Below are 26957 nucleotides of genomic sequence, written 5' to 3'. Positions count from 1 at the left end.
CAGGGGGGCCATTGGAGCGTGTAGAAACTGACCCTGGCTGGAGACAATGCACCCTGGCTGGAGCGCCAGAGCGGGACTGAGCCACGTAGTGCGGCCCCGACCCAGTGCCCCGGCCAGTGCGGGGCCAAGCCGCGTGGTTCGGCCCCTGACCCAGTGTCCTGGCTGGAGCACTGGAGCAGGTCCGAGCCACATGGTGTGGACCAGTTCCTGCTCCCCGTCCGGAGCGCCGGAGCAGGGCTGAGCCACGTGGTCCTTCCCTTACCCAGTGCTCCGGCCGGAGCGCCGGAGCGGGGCTGAGCCCATGGGCTATAGTTTGCCCACCCCTGAGCTAGATCACTTAGTTACTTTCGGGTTCACCAAACTACACCTACACTAACAACCCAATAACCTAACCTTACATGAATATCTCTTGTTTTCAGTTTTTTTTCCCCTTACTTAATTTAATTTAATTATTCCTAAGTATATTTCATTGTGCCATCTTAAACAATCTCTTGATGTTCTTGATGTTTACACTTTTTAAAAACTACTGCATGATTCACAGAAATGGCTAGAGATCTTATATGGGTTTAATTAATCCCTCCTGCACATAGTAACCAAAGAAAAGAATTTATATTTTATTGTATGTACAATTAAATATATGTATTTCTTTAAAGGTATTGTTTCCTCAAACCACTAAGTAGTACAATCCACTTCCACTCTTTCTATCTACTTCTGGCTGATTTCAATCCTTCTGCACTAGCTTTCATGGATAATTTGTAAACAGATTCAAACAGTTATATGTGCCAAATTAATTATTCCTAATGAAATCCACTGTGATAATGAAATTTTTTTGTCAAGTGCTATAATGTTTACCAATGCAAAGCTGAATAGGTGCATGAATTTATTTAGTGAATATTAAACTAACATCAGCCATGCAGCTAGAAACAGAAAAAACATATGTTATACTGAGTCATTTTACTCAAGTAGATAAATATCAGTACGTTTTTTTTAATTAAAAAACTGGATTTTTTTATTTAAATTAGATTTTTTAAATTTAAAATAAATTAAAAATATATATTTAAACTTATATTTGAAATAAGAGTCAGAGTCAGATTAAACAGCCTTTATGTCTGTGCTTGCTAAGAGACATCAAGTGAACTGTGGATTTCTCTCTATTTTTAAGAATGAAAACAAAGAATCTGATCTTTATCACATTTAAAAGAAAATCAGAATAGCCTTCAAAGTTTGCAAAACTTGGTTCAAATATATGGAGTAGCTTTGGATATTAAGGCCAAATATATTTTCTGGTTTCAAATACAGGAATGTATAATTTACTAAACTCGCTAAAACCATTGGTACATCTAATATCTAATATCCTGCCTCTACAATGCTTGGTGTGTGTATGTGTAAGTAATGGGGGCGGTTGCGCAACAATATCTAATTCGAGTAGAGAACGGAGCTATTCCTAAAGGAGCATGGGGATGGGGGAGGGAAGGAATTTTTACTGACTCTTGTGTTTACTAGAATTAGTGCTGGATGAATAATTCATAATGAACATTGTACTTAATACATTTCATCTATTTTTCTGTTCACAAATTATCTTTGAACAGAATGAGATTTTCTCAAACATTTATTATTTGAAATGTTTCACTGAATGACTTCTGTATAAAATTCTTGGCCTATAGTTTTCAAGCTGTTCATTCAGAATAATTGAGTGTAAAGTGTGAGCATTTTTGATTGAACACAGAAATTTGCTTTCCACATATACTTGGAAATGTTTACTTTAAACTTGCTGTGTGTGCCTGCCAATAAACTCTTTCACAGGTGTGTGTTTGCAAAAGGATGGAATTACAATTGAAGATACATTAGCTTAAAAATTGAAATAAATATTTAAATAAAATTTACATATTGCACATATGGCCCTTCAGATATGAGATGTAATAAATGCATTATTTTGCTCTGTGTGTGGTTGGTTGGTTGGTTGATAGCTGGGTGGAATAGGGGGAAGATCAAAGAAATTTGTATCCATGGAAAAAGTTGAGTACTTTTGTGCATTTGCTTCAGGATGAACATTTGCCATTTTCACTGCAAAAACAGTTTTTCACTGCTAAATGACAGGTTTTAGCCTGAAGACACTACCATTGGTTCAGCATAAAGAAAAAAATATGAGGTGGAAAACTGCAATCTGTACAAATGTGACTTCTTGCTAGTTTTGTATGGAGATGGAATATATATATATATAGCCTGATTCCCCTTTTGGAGCCATTTCGAGCCATTGTAAAACCATTGATTAGAATGGATCAAATCCTGATTTACAACAGTGTTAATGAGAGGAGGATCAGAGTGAGCGGGCCAAGATTTTTAACAATGGAACCCTAGATTAGCCACACAGAGCTCTTCTTCAGCTATGGGAAAGGTACTCCCAGCATCACAGCTAAATGCAAGGTGGAGCAGATTGTTTAGAATAAGTAGTTAGTGTATATTGTAGGGGACCATTCAAGGTAGAGTCACCCATTAACACCTCTGCACTCACTGGACAAAAAGAGAGGGTTAATGCAGTGGTCCCAAAACTTTCTCTGTCACACACCTCTGTAAAGGTGCCCCCCAGCAGGAGCTGCGGTCAGAAGCCAGGCCAGGGCTGGGAGCAGAACTCTGACTGGGGCCCAGGGGCCGAGTCATGGTTGGGACCCAAGACTGGGAGTGGAGCCTTGGTCAGGGCCGTGGAGCTGAGGGCAGAGCCAGGCTGGGTGGCACTCCCTCTCCACCCTCCATGGGGGCTTGCCTGGGCCCCATTGCACCCCCCCCCATCTGAATATTCCTCCATTCCCTCCTAGGGGGATGCACCCCACAGTTTGGAGATTTCTGGGTTAGTGAGTTACAGTTTGTTGTAATAAGTGATAAATCCAGTGTCTTTGTTCAGTCCATGATTTTTAGTGACTAGCAGAATAATGAATTTAAGTTCCCAGTCTTGTCTTTCAAAAGCATTGTGCAGGTTTCCTTTGAGGATGAGGATTGCTAGGTTAGATATAGAGTGATCACTTTGTCAAAAGTGTTCACTCAGAGGTAATATGCTGTTTTGGTATTTTATCATTTTCCTGTTTGAGTTTGTTTGAGAGTGTAGTGATTGTCTGGTTTCACCATGTAGTTGTTATTGAGGGTATTTAGTGCACTGGATAAGGTAAACCATTTGTGGTGATAGGCATGTGTGGGATAGATGGAAAGCTGTATTGTGGAAGGTGTTGATCATTTTAGCAGTGGAGATATATCTGCAGGTTTTCCATCTCTTGTTCTGGCAGGGTCTGGTCCCTTAGAGAGTACAGATAATTTAGCTCCAGTGAGGACAGACTTGATAAATTGATGATATTTGGGTGTTGTGTAGTGTCCACGTGGTGGGTACTGATGTCATGTTTTCTCCCAGTGGTGGTGTTCTGTGGGTTGTGGTGTAGTTTTAGTTGGTTCCGCTTTTTGTTTTTATATTGGATGGGAGTACCTTTCCCAGACATAAACAAGAGCTCTGTGTGGCTAATCTAGGGTTCCATTTTTAATATACAATATACAACATAACTACTTATGTTAAATAGTCTGTTCCACCTTGTATTTTGCTGGGACGCTGGGAGTTCCTTTCCCAGATCTGAAGAAGAGCTCTGTGTGGCTCAAAAGCTTGTCTCTCTCACTAACAGAAGTTGGTCCAATAAAAGATATTACCTCACCCACCTTGTGTCTCTAAGAATACGATATGTGAGGATGAAGTATAATAAAAATTTAAAATCAGAATGAAAGCATGATACAGAACTGGATATCAACTGCTTGTTCCTTTCAACCCTGGCATTCAGATTACAGTTTCAAAGTCATTTACACACACAAAACATGCTGGGAACTTTATTTATGTATTTAAAATAAAAGTGAGATTTTCCTTTGTACTTCAAATCAGTGGAAGAGCCTGACCCTCCGGTCCTATTTCTCACCGAGGCCCTGATTTAGCAATGTATTGAAACAAGTGTTTGATTTTAGTCACACCATTAGTCCCATTGAAATCAAATTACCACTTACTTTTTAACATAAGTCAATGGATGACTCACATACTTAAAGAAAGGCATGTGCTTACTTAAAGAAAGGCATGTGCTTAAGTTCCTTGCTGAAATGGGACCACATATGGCATCATAGCTGCTAGAACTAGAGATGCAGGGCATGTTGCTGCACCCCCTGGCTTGAAGTAATTTATAGTTTGGTTCAATAGCATTCAATACACCCACTATAAAAATTAACAGAGGGTCCTGTGGCACCTTTAAGACTAACAGAAGTATTGGGAGCATAAGCTTTTGTGGGTAAGAACCTCACTTCTTCATATGCAAGTAATGGAAATCTCCAGAGGCAGGTATCAATCAGCATGGAGATAATGAGGTTAGTTCAATCAGGGAGGGTGAGGTGCTCTGCTAGCAGTTGAGGTGTGAACACCAAAGGAGGAGAAACTGCTTCTGTAGTTGGATACCCATTCACAGTCTTTGTTTAATCCTGATCTGATGGTGTCAAATTTGCAAATGAACTGGAGCTCAGCAGTTTCTCTTTGGAGTCTGGTCCTGAAGTTTTTTTGCTGTAAGATGGCTACCTTTACATCTGCTATTGTGTGGCCAGGGAGGTTGAAGTGTTCTCCTACAGGTTTTTGTATATTGCCATTCCTGATATCTGACTTGTGTCCATTTATCCTCTTGCGTAGTGACTGTCCAGTTTGGCAAATGTACATAGCAGAGGGGCATTGCTGACATATGATGGCATGTATAACATTGGTGGATGTGCAGGTGAATGAGCCGGTGATGTTGTAGCTGATCTGGTTAGGTCCTGTGATGGTGTTGCTGGTGTAGATATGTGGGTAGAGTTGGCATTGAGGTTTGTTGCATGGGTTGGTTCCTATAAAAATTGTTCCAGCACCCCTGTATGGCATGGAGATAGAACCCAACTGAAACAAAGAAACAAAAGCAAACACAGGGTTGTGCTAAAGGGGAGTTTCAATTAACAGGTAATTCATAGGAAGCCTTTTATCTTTTATGGACTAGCCATTTGCAGGCAGCCACATATATATAAACTAGACAGTAAATTACAAATTACAAGTGTAAAGGATCTTCTCAGTGCAACAAAAATAACATTCTACTCACTGGACTGTAGACTAGAAACTTCCTGCTTTATTCAACTGTATTACAAACTGAGTGGGGGGAGGGGGGAAACTCCCACTGACAAATCAAGGTGTAGGGTGGGCGGCATCTGAGTCCATCCCCTAGCTAACTCTATAATGGCTACTTTATTACAATAACACTTCTACTGTTGTAGACAGTGGTGCTGGAACAATTATTATAATGGGCAAAAGCCATTGAACTAAACTGTAAACCTTGTATATAATGAAAACCACTTCAAGGCAGGGGTGCGGAAGCACCTCCAGCACCTCCAATTCCAGCACCTATGGTTGTAGATAGTGTTTAAATCATTTCAGAATTTTGACTACATGCAGTCTAGAGAAGAAATGGATGAGACAATACTATTTCACCTCTAAGAATAATACTAACAATATAAACCACTGTTCATGGCACCAGGCATAATTTGATACTTTTGATTGAACCAACGAATTAGAATAACACAATATTTCAAGTCAAAATTAACTATTCCTTCCAATGGTAGCAGCTCATAAAGAAGATACAAGATTGGATATGTTGCCACGTTTAGTAGAATTTGCACAGATACTATGTAGAGCAAGATTTACTTTAAAAGATTACAGCTCAATACAATTTTATTTTATAGTGTCTTTTGTACAATAAGTATCCCAGGAAGCTTTGTAGAATTAAATAATACAACTGCATAGAGAAATTAAGAGGTGTAGGCAAAGGAAAAAAACACCAAGTTTTAAACTGACTTTTGAAAGAAGATGGAGAGCTGACACGGTAGAATCATAGAGTCGTCATAGAATCATAGGACTGGAAGGGACCTTGAGAGAGTTCCTAGGAATGGTACAGGAAGTATGTTCCAGATTTCATGAACTAAGTTTTTTCCCAAACAATAGCTTGATTGTGTTCAGGGGACACAGAAGAAACCAGAACTAGATAGCCCAAAAGAACATAGCACAGGTTGCCTGACATGTCCCAGGATAAGATCCTGTTTTCAATTGCTTATGACTTTGCCAAACTTCAACCATTCACTCTAACATTTTCCATGCTTGGTGTCTGCCTCAAGCTGATTATTTTTAATTATTATTTTATTTAAATCTTAAAATTTCAGCAAAAATGGATCAGCCATTTCCAAGAATAAGATTAGGGAAAAATAAATTATTTTACATGTTACAAATATCTTATGTCCATTTTGCTGATAAACCATGGAATACCCATGATTTCAAGGATGGATTTGAAATATGGCAAAGGGATAGTCTTTGCAAGGGATGTTATTTTTGTTTTTCCTGTGAAAATTGTCCAAATTTGGCCAAGTTATGAGACTTTGAAAAATCTTCTATCACACTTGCTCAGTAAAGACATGTTTGAGTTTGACAACTACATTCTCTGAAGATTTCATTTGCACTGAGTATTCTCTGAGAACAGTTGGTGGCATATGAGCCATAAACCTGGTATTAGACAGTGGCAATGTGCAGTGGTATAAGTGCAAGGATGTGCGAGGATAAGGCAACATTTTCCAAAAGGCACAATACAGTGATACTTGTGGTATTACAGTTTCCTCCTAAACTAAGGTGAAGAAATAGCTGCTAAATAGAATCAGCCAAGCAATATTTAAAAATAAAATATTTGATGAATTTTCCTCATCAAATATACTGTATGTGAATAAAAGTGCTCATGCTATTGAAGGTAAAAAATAATTATAAAATTATTCACAATTTTTTGCCTGACATCAAATAAATTAATAATTAATTAATATTATATATTCATTACTCAGGTAGCTCTAGTGATAAATTTGTGATAATTTTAAAGCATCTGTTTGCAAATGTTGACTTTTCAAACAGTGACTGCTATATTTTATCTTACTTTGGATTGATCATTTTAGCATTTAGGGAAACTTTGCATCAACTTTAAAGTAAGGATTTTTTGTGGATACTAATTGTCTAAGACATGTTTTCAATAGGCTTTAGAAATTTGACTCATGTTCCATTGGTATAAGTCTCACTGCACATTTCAGATCTTGCTATACTATTTTATACTTTAAAAATCCCTTTCCCTATTTTCCATTGATATTTAAAAGTAAAGAATCCAGGTTCTAGCTCACATGTAAGATAATATATGTAGGTGTCATGAGTCCCTTTCCCCTTCCCCGAGGTTCCCCCTCCTCCTAAAGTTAACCATGTGCCTAAGTGCTTTGCTAGACCATACCATTGTGCTCTGTACCTGGCATAATAAATCCTGTAGGGGAAAGGGAAAGAACTCATGATACCTACATATATTGTCTTACATGTGAGCTAGAACCTGGATTCTTTACTTTTAAATATCAATGGAAAATAGAGAAAGGGATTTTTTTTTAAATCCCATTTAACATCATGGACATATGGTTTTGGGGTGTAGCAAGGTCCCAAATGTGCATTGAGACTTCCAACAATGGAACATGAGCCACATGTCTAAAACTTTAACTTTATGCACCTGAGTGATGTTATTGAAGTCAATGGGACAATTCTCATGTTTAAAGTTAACACATGCTTAAATTCTTTGCTGGATTAAATCACAATGTTCAGCAGGAAAAAGTCCTAGTTCCACTGGTCCAGTCCCACAATAGCTCCAAATTCAGCTTTATGAAAGAATGTTAACACATTATGTAAGTGAGTTGCTTCACACGTGCTAATTACTGCTTGTGACCCAGACAAGAAACATCCTGTTTCCCTTCGAACTACATCTTTTTGAGAAGCTATAGCAGACTAGCATCAAAGGGAGAGTGACACTTCCCTCCCCCAGCCTGGTCACCAAACTTCACAGGCAACTGGACTAATCTAAACATACCTTGTGTCCCATAATATACCCAAGGCACTTACTGTCTGTAAATGCACACCCTTTTGCAGTTCATTGATACAATTATGTCAGAGATGATATAGTTTTTAACTTCTCTTAGTGTATATCTTACCCTAACTTGCTGGATTGAAAGCATTCTATAATCATAGAATCATAGAATATCAGGGTTGGAAGGGACCTCAGGAGGTCATCTAGTTCAGCTCCCTGCTCAAAGCAGGACCAATTCCCAACTAAATCATACCAGCCAGGGCTTTGTCAAGCCTGACCTTAAAAACCTCTAAGGAAGGAGATTCCACCACCTCCCTACGTAACCCATTCCAATGCTTCAGCAACCTCCTAGTGAAAAAGTTTTTCCTAATATCCAACCTAAACCTCCCGCACTGCAACTTGAGACTATTACTCCTTGTTCTGTCATCTGGTACCACTGAGAACAGTCTAGACCCATCCTCTTTGGAACCCCTTTTCAGGTAGTTGAAAGCAGCTATCAAATTCCCCCTCAGTCTTCTCTTCTCTTCTCTTCTCTTCTCTTCTCTTCTCTTCTCTTCTCTTCTCTTCTCTTCTCTTCTCTTCTCTTCTCTTCTCTTCTCCAGACTAAACAATCCCAGTTCCCTCAGCCTTTCCTCATAAGTCATGTGCTCCAGCCCCCTAATCATTTTTGTTGCCCTCTGCTGGACTCTTTCAAATTTTTCCACATCCTTCTTGTAGTGTGGGACCAAAAACTGGACACAGTGCTCCAGATGAGGCCTCACCAATGTCGAATAGAGGGGAATGATCACGTCCCTCGATCTGCTGGCAATGCCCCTACTTATACAGCCCAAAATGCCGTTAGCACTCCTCCCAATTTAGTGTCATCTGCAAACTTCCTGAGAGTGCAGTCCACGCCATCCTCCAGATCATTAAGGAAGATATTGAACAAAACTGGCACCAGAACCAGCCCTTGGGCACTCCGCTTGAAACTGGCTGCCAACTAGACATGCAGCCATTGATCACTACTCGACGATCTAACCAGTTTTCTATCCAGCCCATACTTCTTTAACTTGCCGGCAAGAATACTGTGGGAGACCGTATCAAAAGCTTTGCTAAAGTCAAGGAATAACACATCCACTGCATTCCCCTCATCCACAGACCCAGTTATCTCCTCATAGAAGGCAATTAGGTTAGTCAGGCATGACTTGCCCTTGGTGAATCCATGCTGACTGTTCCTGATCACTCTCCTCTCCTCTAAGTGCTTCAGAATTGATTCCTTGAGGACCTGCTCCATGATTTTTCCAGGGACTGAGGTGAGGCTGACTGGCCTGTAGTTCCCCCAATCCTCCTTCTTCCCTTTTTAAAAGATGGGGCACTACATTAGCCTTTTTCCAGTCATCCGGGACCTCCCCCGATCGCCATGAGTTTTCAAAGATAATAGCCAATGTCTCTGCAATCACATCCGCCAAATCCTTTAGCACCCTCAGATGCAGTGCATCCGGCCCCAGGGATTTGTGCTCGTCCAGCTTTTCTAAATAGTCCTGAACCACTTCTTTCTCCACAGAGGGCTGGCCAGTGCAGCAGTCTGGGAGCTGACCTTGTTTGTGAAAACAGAGGCAAAAAAAAGAATTGAGTACATTAGCTTTTTCCACATCCTCTGTCACTAGGTTGCCTTCTTCATTCAGTAAGGGGCCCACACTTTCCTTGACTTTGTTCTTGTTGCTAACATACCTGAAGAAACCCTTCTTGTTACTCTTAACATCTCTTGCTAGCTGCAACTCCAAATGTGATTTGGCCTTTCTGATTTCACTCCTGCATGCCTGAGCAATATTTTTATACGCCTCCCTGGTCATTTGTCCAATCTTCCACTTCTTGTAATCTATGCTACAGTGCAAGACAAAAAGCATATAATAATCCTGAGCCAGAAAAACACTTACCTGTGTGCTTTATTTCAAGCATGTGACTAGCCTCATTGAAGTCAATTAGAATTTTTCTGAATTAAGGGCTGGAAAATTTGGCCCATTTACAACATATAATTCTGAAAGGGAGCCAGATGCTCCCATTATAATATAATTCATATAACCAAATCAAAGATATTCGCAGACATTCCAACAACCAGAAGGTTTTGGTTACTATCACATCACTTTTATCCCTGATATCTCAGAAAGAAAGTCAAGATGCCAGGAATGTGGGTTGACTAGGCTGCATCTTTATCAAGTAACACATCTGGGAACTATTCCACAATAACTATGGGGTAGGTTTAGCGGATAAAATAAAAAAAGAACAAGTTAAAAATCACTTAGAAAAGTTAGATGCCTGCAAGTCACCCGGGCCTGATGAAATGCATCCTAGAATACTCAAGGAGCTAATAGAGGAGGTATCTGAGCCTCTAGCTATTATCTTTGGAAAATCATGGGAGACGGGAGAGATTCCAGAAGACTGGAAAAGGGCAAATATAGTGCCCATCTATAAAAAGGGAAATAAAAACAACCCAGGTAACTACAGACCAGTTAGTTTAAATTCTGTGCCAGGGAAGATAATGGAGCAAGTAATTAAGGAAATCATCTGCCAACACTTGGAAGGTGGTAAGGTGATAGGGAACAGCCAGCATGGATTTGTGAAGAACAAATCATGTCAAACCAATCTGATAGCTTTCTTTGATAGGATAACGAGCCTTGTGGATAAGGGTGAAGCGGTGGATGTGGTATACCTAGACTTTAGTAAGGCATTTGATACGGTCTCGCATGATATTCTTATCGATAAACTAGGCAAATACAAATTAGATGGGGCTACTATAAGGTGGGTGCATAACTGGCTGGATAACCGTACTCAGAGAGTTGTTATTAATGGTTCCCAATCCTGCTGGAAAGGCGTAACGAGTGGGGTTCCGCAGGGGTCTGTTTTGGGACCGGCTCTGTTCAATATCTTCATCAACGACTTAGATATTGGCATAGAAAGTACGCTTATTAAGTTTGCGGATGATACCAAACTGGGAGGGATTGCAACTACTTTGGAGGACAGGGTCATAATTCAAAATGATCTGGACAAATTGGAAAAATGGTCTGAGTTAAACAGGATGAAGTTTAACAAAGACAAATGCAAAGTGCTCCACTTAGGAAGGAAAAATCAATTTCACACATACAGAATGGGAAAAGACTGTCTAGGAAGGAGTACGGCAGAAAGGGATCTAGGGGTTATAGTGGACCACAAGCTAAATATGAGTCAACAGTGTGATGCTGTTGCAAAAAAAGCAAACATGATTCTGGGATGCATTAACAGGTGTGTTGTGAGCAAGACACGAGAAGTCATTCTTCCGCTCTACTCTGCTCTGGTTAGGCCTCAGCTGGAATATTGTGTCCAGTTCTGGGCGCCGCATTTTAAAAAAGATGTGGAGAAATTGGAAAGGGTCCAAAGAAGAGCAACAAGAATGATTAAAGGTCTTGAGAACATGACCTATGAAGGAAGGCTGAAAGAACTGGGTTTGTTTAGTTTGGAAAAGAGAAGACTGAGAGGGGACATGATAGCAGTTTTCAGGTATCTAAAAGGGTGTCATAAGGAGGAGGGAGAGAACTTGTTCACCTTAGCCTCTAAGGATAGAACCAGAAACAATGGGTTTAAACTGCAGCAAGGGAGGTCTAGGTTGGACATTAGGAAAAAGTAAAAAAGTAAAAATGGAGGTAACTAAATACCCAGGAAATATCATTTGGAGGAAACAAAGGCAATTCAGTTACAGTAAGTACAATGTAAAGTTGTATTTCAATGGTTTAGAAGTATAAAGTGACAGGACGATCCTTGAGTCTACAGTGTGTTAGAGCCAAGATTTTTCTTTACATATAGTATGTGTGCAATTGGGGGGAGAGGAGGCGTTGGGGGTAAGGAGTATCTGATGGGGTTTGGAATGGATATAGATTTCTTTTTATATTTGAATGGTGTGCTTTTATATTACCTTAGGTACACTTGTGTAGAACTTTATTCATAATGTAAAAACATATTTTTCCTAATGTTAATGTGAAATTATTTCATATGCTTAATATCTAGAATTTATTTTTGTATTCTGATGAATCACAGAATGTGTGTGTCATTTTTTTCTTTAGATACAATTCATCAAAGACTTACACACATGTTTAGCTTTACATGGTGTAAGAATCCCTATTAACTTTAATGAGACTTTTTATATTGTGTAAAATTAATCACATGTGTAAATCTGCACATGTGTGCCTAATGCAGTATAAAATGATATAATTGTGATATTATATTGTAGTATTTGAGAAACTGTTTGTGATTATGTAAAACATTGACTCTTAATTCACAGTAAAAAGAGGGCACAGTTACGGTTGCAAAAGCAAACTTAACTTTATCATTTCCAAACTTTTGAATACTTCACTTTGCAACCTTAACATTCTTTTAATGTAGATTTTGTATTAGAACAAGCATATAGATAGCATAGACAAACAGACCTTTAGTAGGTCATTTAGCCCAGCTCCCTGCATCACAGCAGGTTCTAATTATTTTTTCTTAAATAGGTCTTGTAGCTATCTGTTTAGTCCAGCTTTGTTTATCAAAATTGATAAAAATACACAAGCTCACTTGGCAACTCGTTTCATTGTCTTACTGTTCCTATAGTCTCAGATCTTAATATCAGTGGGAAGGTTTTGGTGAAAGTCACAGAGAGCATTTAGGGGATGTTTTGCCTACTGTCTTGTTGCTGCAGTTAAAATCTCTGTGCTTCCTGTTTAGTTAACTAGTAGGAATAGTAAACACAAAATCCATAGAACTCTGTAGACTAGAAAATAGAGATTTGTAAAAATTCCATTTCATTAAGGATTTTGAGATTTCAAAATTTAGTTTAGTTGTAAAAGTGGACAAAACTTGAAAATTTCAAAATTTCATAAACATTTCACGAAGGAAAATTCTGTTAAAAATTGTTCCCAGTGAATCTAAAAAAATTGTTTTGATTTTGAGTTTTAAAATGTTGTATATTGTAATATGCAACATACAACATTTTAAAATTTTAAAGAAATAATAATTTCCAAACAAAAAATCAAAAGCTTTTTTCCAAAATTGTCAAAACATCCCATTTCAAAATTAACAGATTATTTTTTGCTTTTCTTCCGAAACAAAATTACACTGAAATTGACACTATTTCACAAAGTGTTTCAATTTTGACTGAACTGCATACTCTGGTGGAATATGGTTTTATAAATTTTCACCAACCAGTTTTACTAGAAGACCTAATTTAATTAGAGGGACTCAGCTAAAGTAGAGCAAAACATTGCAATGCCATGTTATGTTGAGCTAGCTCTGAGGTAAACTTCATCTAATTTGATTTACTACCTATTAATTTTTTTAATTGAAAAGGGCGGGAGGGAGCCTAGAATTTAACTTCAATTCAGAAAGAGAGCGATCATTTTTGCTTCCACTGTTGCCAAGCTACTGCAATCCATCTGTTCCAGTAATTTATTTCTAACATCCCAAGCACAAACACATAGACTCTTCATGTGCTTTGTGCATTATCATGATTTTATGCCTTTTAAATTGCCATTAAGTGCCCCAGCATGAAGTCTCAAATTCAGTACCATTGTGGCTGAATGTTCCTGAAAATAGTATGATGTTAAAGAATGAAATGTGTTGCTACTTCCTGGCATATCAATAATGGAATTTCAGCTTTTCCTTTGCTTTTCTGCATTGCACAAGCCACTTTTTAATAACCTTTTCATGGTATTTTAGCAAAATTATAATTCTTCCTGTGAAACAATCATAAATCCTGTTCTTGATTAGATATGTTCAAAGTCCAGTATATGGCTCTTTATTGACAGAATATAGACAAAATTGTGTTCATAAACCAATAATAGTCCAGAGATGAACATCAGGAACCACAGAACATTCATAAACATACCACTGCATTTAAGAGAGGAGATCTCTGCTCCAGAGTCTGAGGTAAGATTCCGCTCAACATCCTACCAGGATTACCTAGGCTTCTGAAATCTCTCATTGTAAGGATATTCTGCAATCAGGAATATTTCCTCTACTGGGATATACTTCCCTTTAAATATAATATGCATGTGTATTATTTATTGTTTTATTATATGTTTTTTCCCCTCTGTAATGCTTTTTGTCCTAAAATAAATGTATTGTGCTTTGTGAAAGAAAGCTGGTCGCTGGTTAACCCTGTCATTGTCTCTTGAGAAAGTGCAAACTGCAGGTGCTGGATTGGTCTGACCTGCTGGCATAGTCCCAGTGAATGGCTAAGACTTCTAGCCTAAATCCTGTCTTTGGAGGGAGAGGGCGGAGGTGCCAATCCATACAGAGGGCACAGTTGGATGCCTGATACATAAATAGGACTCTCTTTGGCAGACCACAGAAGGGGCAGAAGTTTTCCAAACACAATTTTTTTGGTCTAAATTATGACCATAAAGTACAAACAGCATGAATCAATAATATTAAAGGTTATTTTAGTCTGTTTTTTTTATATGCAGTAGTGTCATGGGTGATACACATCACTCTCTGTCTTATGTTATTCAAAAGATGAAAAACCCTAGGGAAATCTAAAAGGAAATGATATTAAAACAACAGCATCCAAGACCAAGATTGCTTTGAAGATTAAAGAAGTGGCCAGTACTGCCATAAAAAATCCCAGTGCTACTACTGGCGAAAAAGTCATTTTGTCTGGAAAAATAAATGTTCTGTGCTACCTGGGTCTGCAGGATTCCTTAGTATACTTTGAAATCTTAAAGAAAGTCCATGAGGGGGCTGCGGTTGAGGCAGGGGGTTGGGATGTAAGAGGGGGTGAGGGATACGAAGTGGGGCCAGGATGAGGGGTTCAGGGTGCAAGAGGGGGCTCTGGGCTGGGACTGGGGGTGCAGGCTCTGGGGTGGGGTTGGGGATGAGGGATTTGGGATGCAGGAGGGGGCTCCAGGCTGGGGATTGGGGCCGAGGTATTCAGAGTGAGGGACGGGCTGGGGGTGCTGGCTCTGGGGTGGGGCTGGGGATGAGGAGTTTGGGCTGCAGGGGGGTCTCCAGGTTTGTGAAGGGCTGAGGGCTGGGGCAGGGGGTTGGGGCATGGGCTTACCGGTCAGTGGCGCAGCTCCCGGTCAGTGGCGCAGTTGAGGGGACTATGGCAGGCTGCCAGCCTGTCCTGACACAGTGTTGCGCTTGTGCCAGTAACGGCCAGCAGTTCCGGCGCTAGTAGGTAGGAGAGGGGGGCAGGTGGCACCCCATGTGCTGCTCTCGCCCATGGGCACCCCCCCCCCCCAGCTCCCATTGGCTGGTGGCCCCTAGGAGCCAAACCTGTTGACTGCTTCTGGGGTGCAGCACTGTGCCCCAGGACAGGTAGGGACTAGCCTGCCTTAGCCATGCAGCACCACACCCATCTTTAATTGTCCAGTCGACAGTGCTGACCAGTGCCACCAGGGTCTCTTTTTGACCGGGTGTTCCAGTTGAAAACCAGACACCCAGTCACCCTACTATAAATGATATTACTGCTCCCAAATATTCCCTGCTCCTTTGAGATAGATTATTTTAGCTTTAATTTATTTCCTTTTAAATAAATTTTGCCCTGCTTCTAGGATTGCAAGGGGAATAAAATATAAAATAGGTACACACAACCACCTTCTGTATTGCCAGTATACACAGAGAAGCACACAAAATCTTAACTTACACAATGTCAAAATACACCTACACTCCCATTCCCCAGTATGCTCAAATAAACACAGGAATATGGATAACACTCGATTTCTTTTCACTTCCTTTTTTTTTTAAGTTAGATATAAACTGTAGAAAAATGTAATATTTTGTAAACTACCTGTAATTATATGCATAAAAGGCCCTATCCATTTGCACTGACAGAGGGGTGCTAAGGCCTGAGAAATTGGATAAGGAGATGTGGAAGGAGGAAGCATGGCTTTGTAAAATACTCCCTTCCCCAAATTCATGGAAATTATTTTTTCAGCTGTATTTTTCAGGCACATCAAGGGAGATTGATAGAGCAGAGAAGCAGCCTCTACTCCCCTCTGAGCAAAATGGATATCAGAGAAGAAAGTCTTTCAATCTAACCCAAAGAAAACTACCACAAACTGCAAATTTCCTGAGAGATAGAGAGAGAAAGCAATAAATGAGAACACTTCCATTCTATCTTTTTAGGTAAGAAGGGGTAAATAATTGAGAAAAAATTTCTGCTGTTAGTATATAATCATCATCTGAAATGTCATTTTTTATTTCAGATTTTTATTAGTTCACAAATTTACAGGTTTAAAATGTATCAAAATGAGTAAAAGACAGATAACATTTTCATTTTAAAATCCCTTAAATAATATTATCTAATATTTTTATTTATTTTATATTTTTAATTAGTGGTACAGTGCCATGAACACCTTAATTATACAGTTGCCCAATAAACTGGAATGGTTTTGAAGGGAACTCTTCAATACCATCATGTACTGTATATAATATTATGCCCATTATAAAAAACAGAATTGCCTAAATTAGTAAGTACTCAATAAGCCAGAATGACTTGTTACAGGCTATCAGCACATAATTAGGAGTTTTAAAATTCTACACAATTATTACCTGATAGATTAGAACAGCTCAGTTATATCAACTATATAAGATATGGTTTTGGTCTAATTACTGTAGGTGATTAGCTAATAGTAATCATCCTTTTCTAACAGGTAACAAATATAATTGTTATAACGTTCCATGTGCATTTTCATTATCAAAACTGTTCAAGTATCAGTTGTTTGTTTCACTTTTACTCTTCAGTGACAGGGAACATGCAGCTACAGACCTATTCCTCTAACCTTAACTCATGTGATTAGTCCAAGGGCAGAGATGTTTGTGAGAAAAGGTGGACTTTTAAGTACTTTTGGCTGGAGGAGCAAAAAAGATTTCAATGAAGGATGTGTTTCCACACTGAAAACTGTACATGAAGAACATGTTCTGTGTCAAAATTTTCTCATGCAGATACTGATCCAGATTTTCTCCTGTGGTTCAGCCATTTCATATTGTACCATTGGTGGACTATAGCTATATACCCAGGGTAGTGTTGTGGTCAAAGACACCCACGCAATGATTTTAGTTCAAAGACTCAAGCCTGAGGCCAGTTTATTGACATACATACCAGTGCACTGGGGTGCAGTCCGAAGACTGACACCCCGAGGGCCGCTCGCAGGCAGGTTTTTATTTCATTAAACCGCAAGCAAAGTACAAACAATACGTCATGAGAAACTGGGGTTGGGGTCAGCCCCCCCCCAAACCACAAGTTAAGAAATTAGGGTCTGGGTCAGTTTCCCCCTCTCCCCATCCCCCCTAGGTACCTTCCTCATTTTTCCAAGAATTGGATGTTTATTTGGGTAGAGGGGCGCTTGGTGGTTTTCCCCAGGGGTGGTACTTGGCACCAGTTTGGGTACATTTCTCAAGACACATGTTATTTTCCGGGGTCTTTTGGTTAAAGCTTGGGGGGGGGGGTTCCATGGGACACCTAAAGAGGATTTATGATTGGCTATTTTTGCAGATAGCTGGAATCACGGAGTGGGTCACAGATCACCCAAAGGAGAAGCTGCATGAGTCAAGAAATTGCATTTAGCTAAAGTTACCTATTGCTTCACACAAGTGGTTATTATATTTCATTAGTCATGAACATATTTCATTGGTAGGGAATTGTGCAGTCTAGTCTAGTTCAGGCCCTGGCCTGGGGCCTGGCCTGTACTGCTTTGTGTAACGGTAGTTAGCATAACAGATCTCTGTTGGAAGGTTTATTTTGGGGCCTTTAGATTCACAGCTCTGGCTATTAAAAAGAAGGCCCCCCTGCTCTATTTCCCCACAGTAGCCAACTACAGGAGAACACCTCAGTGTAAAGGGAACAACTGGCCTTACAGCCATTTTGCCAGACACATGATGCCAGTATAGTGGGTGCCAATTAGAGAAAATAGACATAGGCCAGGTTTCCCTATGTGCTGTTGATCCCAAGGTACTAAATTATCACCTTTGGTAGCCGAGGTTAATTAGAGCAGATGAAAGGCTGCTCTAAGTTTCACTGTGGGAATGGCCTATCACAAAACAAACTCAGGGCTGGGGAAGCACTCAACAGCCATCTTTGAAGCACCCTTTGACTTCTGAGTTGCACTGGCATTCCTTGATCATAACCAAAGATCTGGGCCATTAGTTAGGATACTAAGAGTATACATACACTGCAGCTGAAGGAAGCAAGCCTCCCAGCCCAGGTAGACAGCTTTGCAATAGCTCGGCTCAAGCTAGTATATTTCAAATGGCAGTGTGGATGTTATGGCGCTGGCAAAGATTTGGGCTAGCTGCCTGAGCTCAGACCCAGAGGATCAGGTGGCCTTGACAGCCCAAGCTGCCACCTGAGCCATACGTCTTCACCATTATTTCTAATGTGCTAACTCAAGCCAGGCTAGTGTGAGTCTGTCTACCCTGGCTGGGAGGCTTGCTCCTAGCTGCAGCATACATATACCGAAACGGCCTGTCTCAGGAAGGTGCTGAGTGAATGGGAGTTTCAGATGGCCGGAATCTCTCAGGACCAAGTCCTTGGTGAAGCATTTACTATCATAGCTCCTAAAGTTACATGTCACACATGTATTTTCAACTTCTTGAAGAGCTGGAGACTGGCTGTGGCTTGCTATTGCACTGTTGAGAAGAAAGGAATGTTACACTCATCTTTTCCCCTTGCATGCCCATGCAAGAGCTTATCAGAAGAACAGTACTTGTGCTCAAGGCTGCTCCATCTTGAACAGGTGCATGTCACCTCAAAGGAACAAGGAGGTGGTGAAGGCCTTACCCCCTCCACAACAGACTGTAGATGGGGAAGAAGGCTAAACAATTCTAAAGGGAAGGGATTGTAAATGCTATGTGGCACATTTTGGCCCTAAATGTAGAGCAGAGACTTCCAAAATACATAGGAAGGGGGCAAAACTCATTTTAGGTGAGACCTGGCCTGACATGAATAATTAAGGGAGGCCTCCTTTCTTGGAGGATAGAATTGGGATGTAAATAGACGATTAGACTGAAAATAGAATGTCTGAGGCAGCCAAGATAAGCACAAACACCCTGATACTAGGGACAACGGGCAAAATAAATATGGTATGTAAAGATCTACATGACCAGCAAATGGACAGAGCATGCTGCACAGGGATTGGTTCCTGCAAAGTAACCAAGCCAAGCCAAAAACTTCTGATGCAATGTAATGTGTAAATGTACACAAAGGAATTGTTTTACTGTGTAACTTTGGAGCTATGACATGCCCTGCATCCACCTCACTGCATCTGAGACTCATCAACTCAGCATAGCATTGCTGTATACCAAATAAAGGAATTGTGGTGATGAAATCTGGAGTCGAACTAAGTGATTTGGATTCCAGAGTACTGGATAAAGTGTTCTTTCAGAACTTAATGAAATGTTCTGATAAGCCAAATGGAAAAAGTCTCGGAAGGAATCCCAATATTTTTTGCCATGCATCCATATAATTAGATGTACCACTGAAGATGACTGTGAGAGCAGCTTTTGGGAGCACTGATAGGAGACTCTCTTACAGGATTGAAAACATGCTTCTAAAAGAGGGCAAAATGAGATGCAGGGAGGAAAAATTTGTAATAATCTATGTGAGAGATGGCCAAAACACAGACCAGATTTTTAACAGTACTACTGAAGAGGCAAGGACACTGTGGTTCACATGTGTTTTTTTCTACTGTGGACCAAGAGAAAGGTCCTCTTATAATATATGTCCCCTCCCAATTTACTAATCTTGAACCAATTGGTCCTTCTGGCAAAAATAATAGTGATTACTGGCCTCCTGTTTACCCTAGGACAAACCACAAATGTTTGTGGAGTATCTAGATGAGTATTTACAACTGTATTAGTTAACTCAAGCTAAATGGCAATCAATTAACTTAAGTTAAAACAGCAGCAAAAGCTTTAGTATAGACATATCCAAAGAGGAAGAAACAAGAGTTTGATAGATGAGATCTAATGGCTTCGGCATTAACCACACTCTTTAATTCTCAAGTAGGTAATGGTCTCCTTCTCAGCACACCCCGAATACCCTCAGCTTCCCCTGACTTCACCACTGTACCAGATGGGGCCCTATATAGGCAGTGTTCCCAGAAAACAGAATGAAGTTATTTTATGGTGCATAGTACATCTCTATCTATTACAATGTATGCACAGCAGATAGGGTGGCTATTTTTTTCAAATAGCTGGTTCAGGATTTCAGTGCAACTGCTGTCTTTTTTGCACCCTTTTGGTTCTCAGGCTGTAAAAAGAGAAAATATTTTAAATTAGGACTTTGCTTACTTGATTAAAAAAGGATCCATCTAGATGTTTTATTTTGCTAATGGAAGATTCATAGAGCTTCTGTTTGCTGAACAGACGTCATGATGAATTACAATGACAATGTGAAATCCCACTGACAGCAGAAAAGCAAATTTGTTACTATGAATATTGAGGAAGCTAGGACAAATTTAAACTTGATATTTGCCATGGATGTTCTTCCAAAATCTAGACAGATGCTCTTGAAAATGAATTATTTATGGTGACTGTTATTAAAATTGGTATATCTAATACCAACATTGAAAAGCACAACCCTGAAGGTATCTTTGAGTATCTTAGACTATTCAGAACATACTTGTGTAATCCCCATTTTTTTTCTTATTTCATGGTGTTCATTTAAAAACACTTATTGCTCTAATTACAGCTGCTCGTTTCTACTTACTCTGAACTGATATGGAAACATTCCCAGACAAGGTGGCAGAACAGAGCCTTGAGTGATTACAAAGAAGGAATTGCTATTTCAGCACACTAGAGGGAGTGCGGGAGGTTGTTAACCATGCTAAGGAGCTGTTTTGAAGCTGGTGTGGAAGACGACATTAAGGACAGACATTCTTGCATTTGCATACTCACCCTTGCGTTAGAAGCTGAAAGCTCCTGACCAATCAGTAGTGAGTTCAGTTACAAAACTGGCAGCCATGTTGAGCAACAGTCAGATCCAGCCCAGCCCTGCAGGAAGAAGAGAGAGCTGCCAGGGAAAACAAGATTGATTCTGTTGGTCAGATCACAATACAGTTGCCTATAATTTTACAGAAGTCAGTAGGATTGAGACTGGGAGAAAAACATCATAAAGGAGGAGTCGCAGACTGGAGGGCACATGTCTTCAGGAGTTGTATTACATCATTGAAGCAAAGACAGTGTGTGAGCCTAGCAGCCAGAGAACTTGTCAAGTTTTCTTTTCTTTCTTATTTGAAGTTGTGTATTTGCTCAATAGTGTGGATGCTGAAACAATTGGTTATGTAGTACCACTAAATGTTTTATTTAATTATAAATATAATTCGTGAAAGAAGAAGATCTCTGATTGTCAGAAGTTCCAATCCCTGTATTTATTTTGTAAGGTATTCTAAATATAGATATTTGGAGGTGGGGTGGAGCATAGGGCTTGTGTTATATTCTTCATTTTAAAGGAAACTAACAAATCTCTAGTTAGTGATGTTAGTCTAGCATGGGTGCATTGTAATTGCTGTGCTATAATGGTTAATCTTTGTACTGTTATTCATAAAAAGGAATTTGAAATTATTAATTGTGTGTAACTGTCTTATGGTAAAGACTGGTACTGGACTCCTAAGGAGAGAAAGAAAGTGAATCCTTTATTAATCTCCACTTTTAGTATTTAGAAGGTTCCTACAGAAAATTCCATGGTAGTCTCTCACAAGGATAGGAATTCATGGTCTGTGCAAATATGTTAAGTCAGAGGGCTGGTCTACCCTGGGGGAGGGGGATCGATCTAAGATACGCAACTTCAGCTACGTGAATAGCGTAGCTGAAGTCAAAGTATCTTAGATCAATTTACCTGGGGTCCACACGGCGCGGGACTGACAGCCGCGGTTCCCCCATTGACTCCGCTACCGCCGCTCGCTCGGGTGGAGTTCTGGAATCGATGGGGAGCGCGTTCGGGGATCGATATATTGCGTCTTAACGAGACGCGATATATCAATCCCCGATAAATCGATCACTACCCGCTGATACGGCGGGTAGTCTGGACGTACCCAGAGAGAGGTATTCTGTAGCACAGAATTGGTAAGTAATTTCACTTATTTCCCCTGTACATAGGTTACACTTTCACTGTGAAGCATAATATTTCTTTGACAAAGAATATAGCAAAATGATGTTAATATGACATTCTAAGTTTTCCAAGACATAGATAATCATGACAATCAAAGTTGACATTCAAAAAGAGCATTGTTCGAGGAATAAACAACAAAAAACACAATATAAATTTTCTTTTAAACTAAATGTTTGTCAACTCATTTAATTCTTCTTAATGTAGCTGGGATACAAAACAAACAGCAACAAAAACAATAGGTTTCTTTAGTGTATATCAACTACAGTGTCTTGTGAGGCTTGACATTCCATTTATTTGAAAAGGTATTAAATTCAACTGTTGAGATATGCTTGTGATTTCTTTTGGTGTACAGTAAATATACTAGACTACTGTTCTTAGGAGAGTTTTCCATCAACATAACTCTCACAGTTGCAGCGTAAGTACATGTGTATTCCCTCTCTCCATGGTCGCTCAACTGCACCTATTTAAAGGTTTCTGGCTCCCAGCTGTCACCTCTCTTGAGTGGAGACCCTCATCTCACTTCACTCTGACTGGGTTTTTTAAGGATGAAGAGCTCCCTGCTTTACATTGTAATATCCCCAGCAAGCCAGTCTGTCAATAAAGGCCAGAGACTGTGCTAGTTTGAAACAGAATATGAAAGTCTTCCCAGAAGGTGAGGTGGAAGGGTTCTAACCAGAGTGAATTTTGTTATTATCCCATATTGTTTTCACTTTCTGGAGGAGCAATGGTAACCCTACCCATGTTGAGTGAATATGATCCCTGTCCCCCAGTGGTACATAAACTATTCATACACTTAAAACAATATACTTTCCCAAAGATATTGCAGGAAGTTATCCTATCTGTCACAACATTTTTTTACAAAAGAAAGGCCAAACATAAAACACACACCACCGAAGTTCAGTCTGAGGTCTGTGCTCAAATACGATATCCCTGAAGGACCTATACACTTTCACAGCCTAGCATTAGTCTTATACTAATTCAGACGAAAAATGCATCCATTACTCAGAAAAAATTTCAGTCAATGGGCTCTTATTCCATGTGCACAGAATCATAAATCCACATTTCCCATGGTAATGCAAATAAAATTATATCTTTGTATTTGATTATTCAGAATGTTGAACAAACTCAATCTGTTGAAATCTACTGAAGCAAGAACAGCTCTCCAATGCACATTGTCAAAATGCCAAATGCCAGAGCCTTAAGGAACAATGTCTTTTATGAACGTTTATACATTAAAAATGTTGATTGAGAACATATTTTTATAGTTGGATAAATAAGAGCTTTCAACTTACAGTGATACCTCCTCAAAATTTTCTATATGCTCTGAGTCAGATTCTGTTCTCATTTATATAAGGAGCCTGTGGATATGCAGTACCTTTGTCCCTATCTGGAGTTGATCTAGTGAAGTCAACAGTTGGGAATCATGGCCTAGGAGGAAGAAAAGGGATACATGTCACATACTACAAGTGTAGCCTGTGCTCCTCACACTCTCCTTAGGTTGTCAATTGCAAAGTTAGTTGACCAGCAAGCTGAGATGGAATATTTGATATAGCCATGGAAACAATGAGATACAGACATCATAATTTGTTAAATGCAAAGGATACAACTTTATTTAAAGTTTTTATTTACCTAGGGTAACCACCTGGAACTACCTGGCAGGTTCATTCCAATGTGGATATCAATGGGTACCAATGGCCCCAATGGACTACATGCCCAAGGGTGGCTATGAACGCCATGTCCCTTCTATACCCTTAGGCCTACCAAGAAACTCTGACTGGAAGCCTGAATCCTAGCCTGCTTCACTCCACCATGTTGGAGGTATGAGAGCTAAAACAAGGGGAGCCATGAACTGCTATGAGCTGAACCAAATGTTGAGGCACACCCCTTCATCAAGCAATGCTGTGCTTAGCATCAATGCCCAAGCAGCCCATTGGGTTACAGGGATCTCAGTCAGGCTTTTTAGAACTGATCTTTCACACTGGAACCTGCTGAAGTTGCAACAATTGTCATTTAACCCCCAAAACTAGACCTCCTGCATTCCAAGTGGAAGGTGAAAAACCCACAACAGTTTGCCAATTTTACTATATGAGTATAATCCCTTCCAGATGCCAAAACTGGTGATCAGCCTAGCCCAGGGTCAGCAACTTTTGGCATGCAGCCCATCAGAGTAATCTGCTGGCAGGCCGCGAGACATTGTGTTTAGGTCTGCAGGCACAGCCCCCTCAGCTCCCAGTGGCTGCGGTTCACCTTTCCCGGCCAATAGGAACTGCAGGAAGCTGTGGGCCACAGGGACATGCTGACCATCGCTTCCCGCAGCTCCCATTAGCTGGGAACGGTGAACCACAGCCACTGGAAGCTGTCGGGGGCTGTGCCTGCAGACGGTAAACATAAACAAAATGTCTCATGGCCAGCCAGTGGATTACCCTGATGGGCCGTGTGCCAAAGGTTGCTGACCCTTGGTCTAGCCCCTGACATAATCAGAGATCCTACAGCTAGATTAAGGATGGGGCTGAAATAGGGAACCCACAATGTATACCCTGCCTAGGTAGCAAACTGTTTCAACCCCTCTCATGCTACACCCCCACCAACTAATGACAGCAGCAATGGGGGAGGTTGTGATCCAAGAATGTCTTCATACCGACTGGTAGGGGGGTTACAGGAATCTCCTGATTCCAATATGTACATTCTGGATCACCAAAGAATGTCATCTGAGGTCTCAAATGAAAGCTGGTGACACTGGTTATTAATATCATTGTGAAATATATGTAGAGATACTATGTCATGAGTGATATATACTGTAAATATGTTGTTAGAATCTGTATCAAAGTATGAAGGTAAAAACAAGCAAAGGTGAAAAACAGGTTTTCTGTCAGATGGGAGATTATCTATTCATCTATCTGTTTACATATACATTGCATCTGTTACATCATGTACATGTACATCTGTTTACATGTACTATCTCTGTGCTGATGATTCTGAAATCTCTCGCTCTATCCTATCTCTTTCATCTCCAACTAATTTTTTCCATGTTTCTACTCCTGGATATGCTACCATCATCACAAACTCAATGGACAAAGTTATACCAAGGAGGAGTTTGTCCTCATATGTCCAAAACTGAACTTCTCTATCCTCTGACACCTTCTCTTCTCCCTTATGGAAGGACCAAAATATGAAGGGGGAAAAGAAAATCAGGCTTCCCTCTGCTGATTTTAGGTTTCTGAGAATGCCAAAGCATGCCTTAAGGGGGGAAGACTGAGGCGTCACCACAAGTAGGAGCATGTGAGATATCCCATATCTCTAGAATTATGGAAACAACTGTATTGCTTGCCACTCAATTCCTTGCTTCCTTCTCTTGCAACAATTATATTCTTACCTTGTATGCTGAAGCTTTTTCTAGGACTGTGTCCCATACCAGTTTATGTAATGTGATGTAGCCTAAACCTTAGCTCTTAAAGTCTGGACTAGTCATTTCCTCAAATATTTTTTCTAACAATCATTCTTTGAAAAATGGATACAAACCAACTAAGTAGTTAAGTTCTTCAGATATGGAATATACTCCAGGGCTAATTGTTCTGCTACTTGGAAACATATTTCTGTTTAGGACCATACTTTTCTTGCATGATTGATTACGTGAACATAACGTGTCTGCCTGAGGCATTGGAGCTAAGAAATCCACTGAGGCTATGTCTACATTATAAACTCCTGCAGGCATAGCTATGTTGGTCAGGAGTGTGAAGTGCCAGCAAAAACCTCTAGTATAGATGCAGTTATACAGGGAAAACTGCATTTTTGCTGGTATAGCTTATTTCATTTGGGGGTAGCAGTGTGGGGGGGAGATGGAATAAGTTATACCAACAAATGTGCCATTTTGCCGATATAAGCTCCATCCACACAAAGACTGCATTTCCAGTATAATACACCAGTATAACTATTATGACAAAGAGTTCCTACTGTAAACCTGGCCTGATTAAGAAACACTTATTTTACACTAAGGATAGAAATATTCTACAATGTTTCTCCTGATCTACAGTTCTACTTGCTAAGAGAAGCTGGTGAAATCATTGAACACAGGGCCCTTCTACAAAGCTAAATGTTCTGGCCATATTACACCTTCTTCCATTTTATTATTGATAAAGTGCTGGGACATTGTCCACCACGGTAATCATGTTCTGTCCAGAGACTGTGAACACAGGTATAACAATAATTAGCATGAACAGGCTTTACAGAGAACAATATATGAACTTTACTCAGGAATGTGTAGCCAAAATGTATGCAACTTCCTATGTGATTCAGATAGCCCTAGCAGATTCTTTGGAAGGAGCTAGAATATGGGTGGACAAACTTTTTGGCCCGAGGGCCACATCGGGGAATAGAAATTGTATGGCAGGACATGAGTGCTCACAAAATTAGGGTTGCAGTACGGGAGGGGGTGCAGGCTCTGGGATGGGGCTGGGAATGAAGAGTTTGGGGTGTACGAGGATGTTCTGGGCTGGGACAGAGTGGTTCAGAGGGTAAGAGGGGAATCAGGGCTGGGGCAGGGGATTGGGGCACGGGGAGAGGCTCAGGGATGCAGGCTCCAAGCAGCGCTTACCTCAAGCAGCTCCTTCTCCAGCTCCTATGCGGAGATGTGGCCAGGCAGCTCTGCACATTGCCCCATCCGCAGGCACCACCCCTGCAGCTCCCATTGGAGTGTCAGGGGGGCCATTGGAGCGTGTAGAAACTGACCCTGGCTGGAGACAATGCACCCTGGCTGGAGCGCCAGAGCGGGACTGAGCCACGTAGTGCGGCCCCGACCCAGTGCCCCGGCCAGTGCGGGGCCAAGCCGCGTGGTTCGGCCCCTGACCCAGTGTCCTGGCTGGAGCACTGGAGCAGGTCCGAGCCACATGGTGTGGACCAGTTCCTGCTCC

The sequence above is a fragment of the Trachemys scripta genome, chromosome 1, assembly GCF_013100865.1.
Source record: "Trachemys scripta elegans isolate TJP31775 chromosome 1, CAS_Tse_1.0, whole genome shotgun sequence".
NCBI lineage: Eukaryota > Metazoa > Chordata > Testudines > Emydidae > Trachemys > Trachemys scripta.
Note: the sequence above shows the minus strand (reverse complement) of the source record.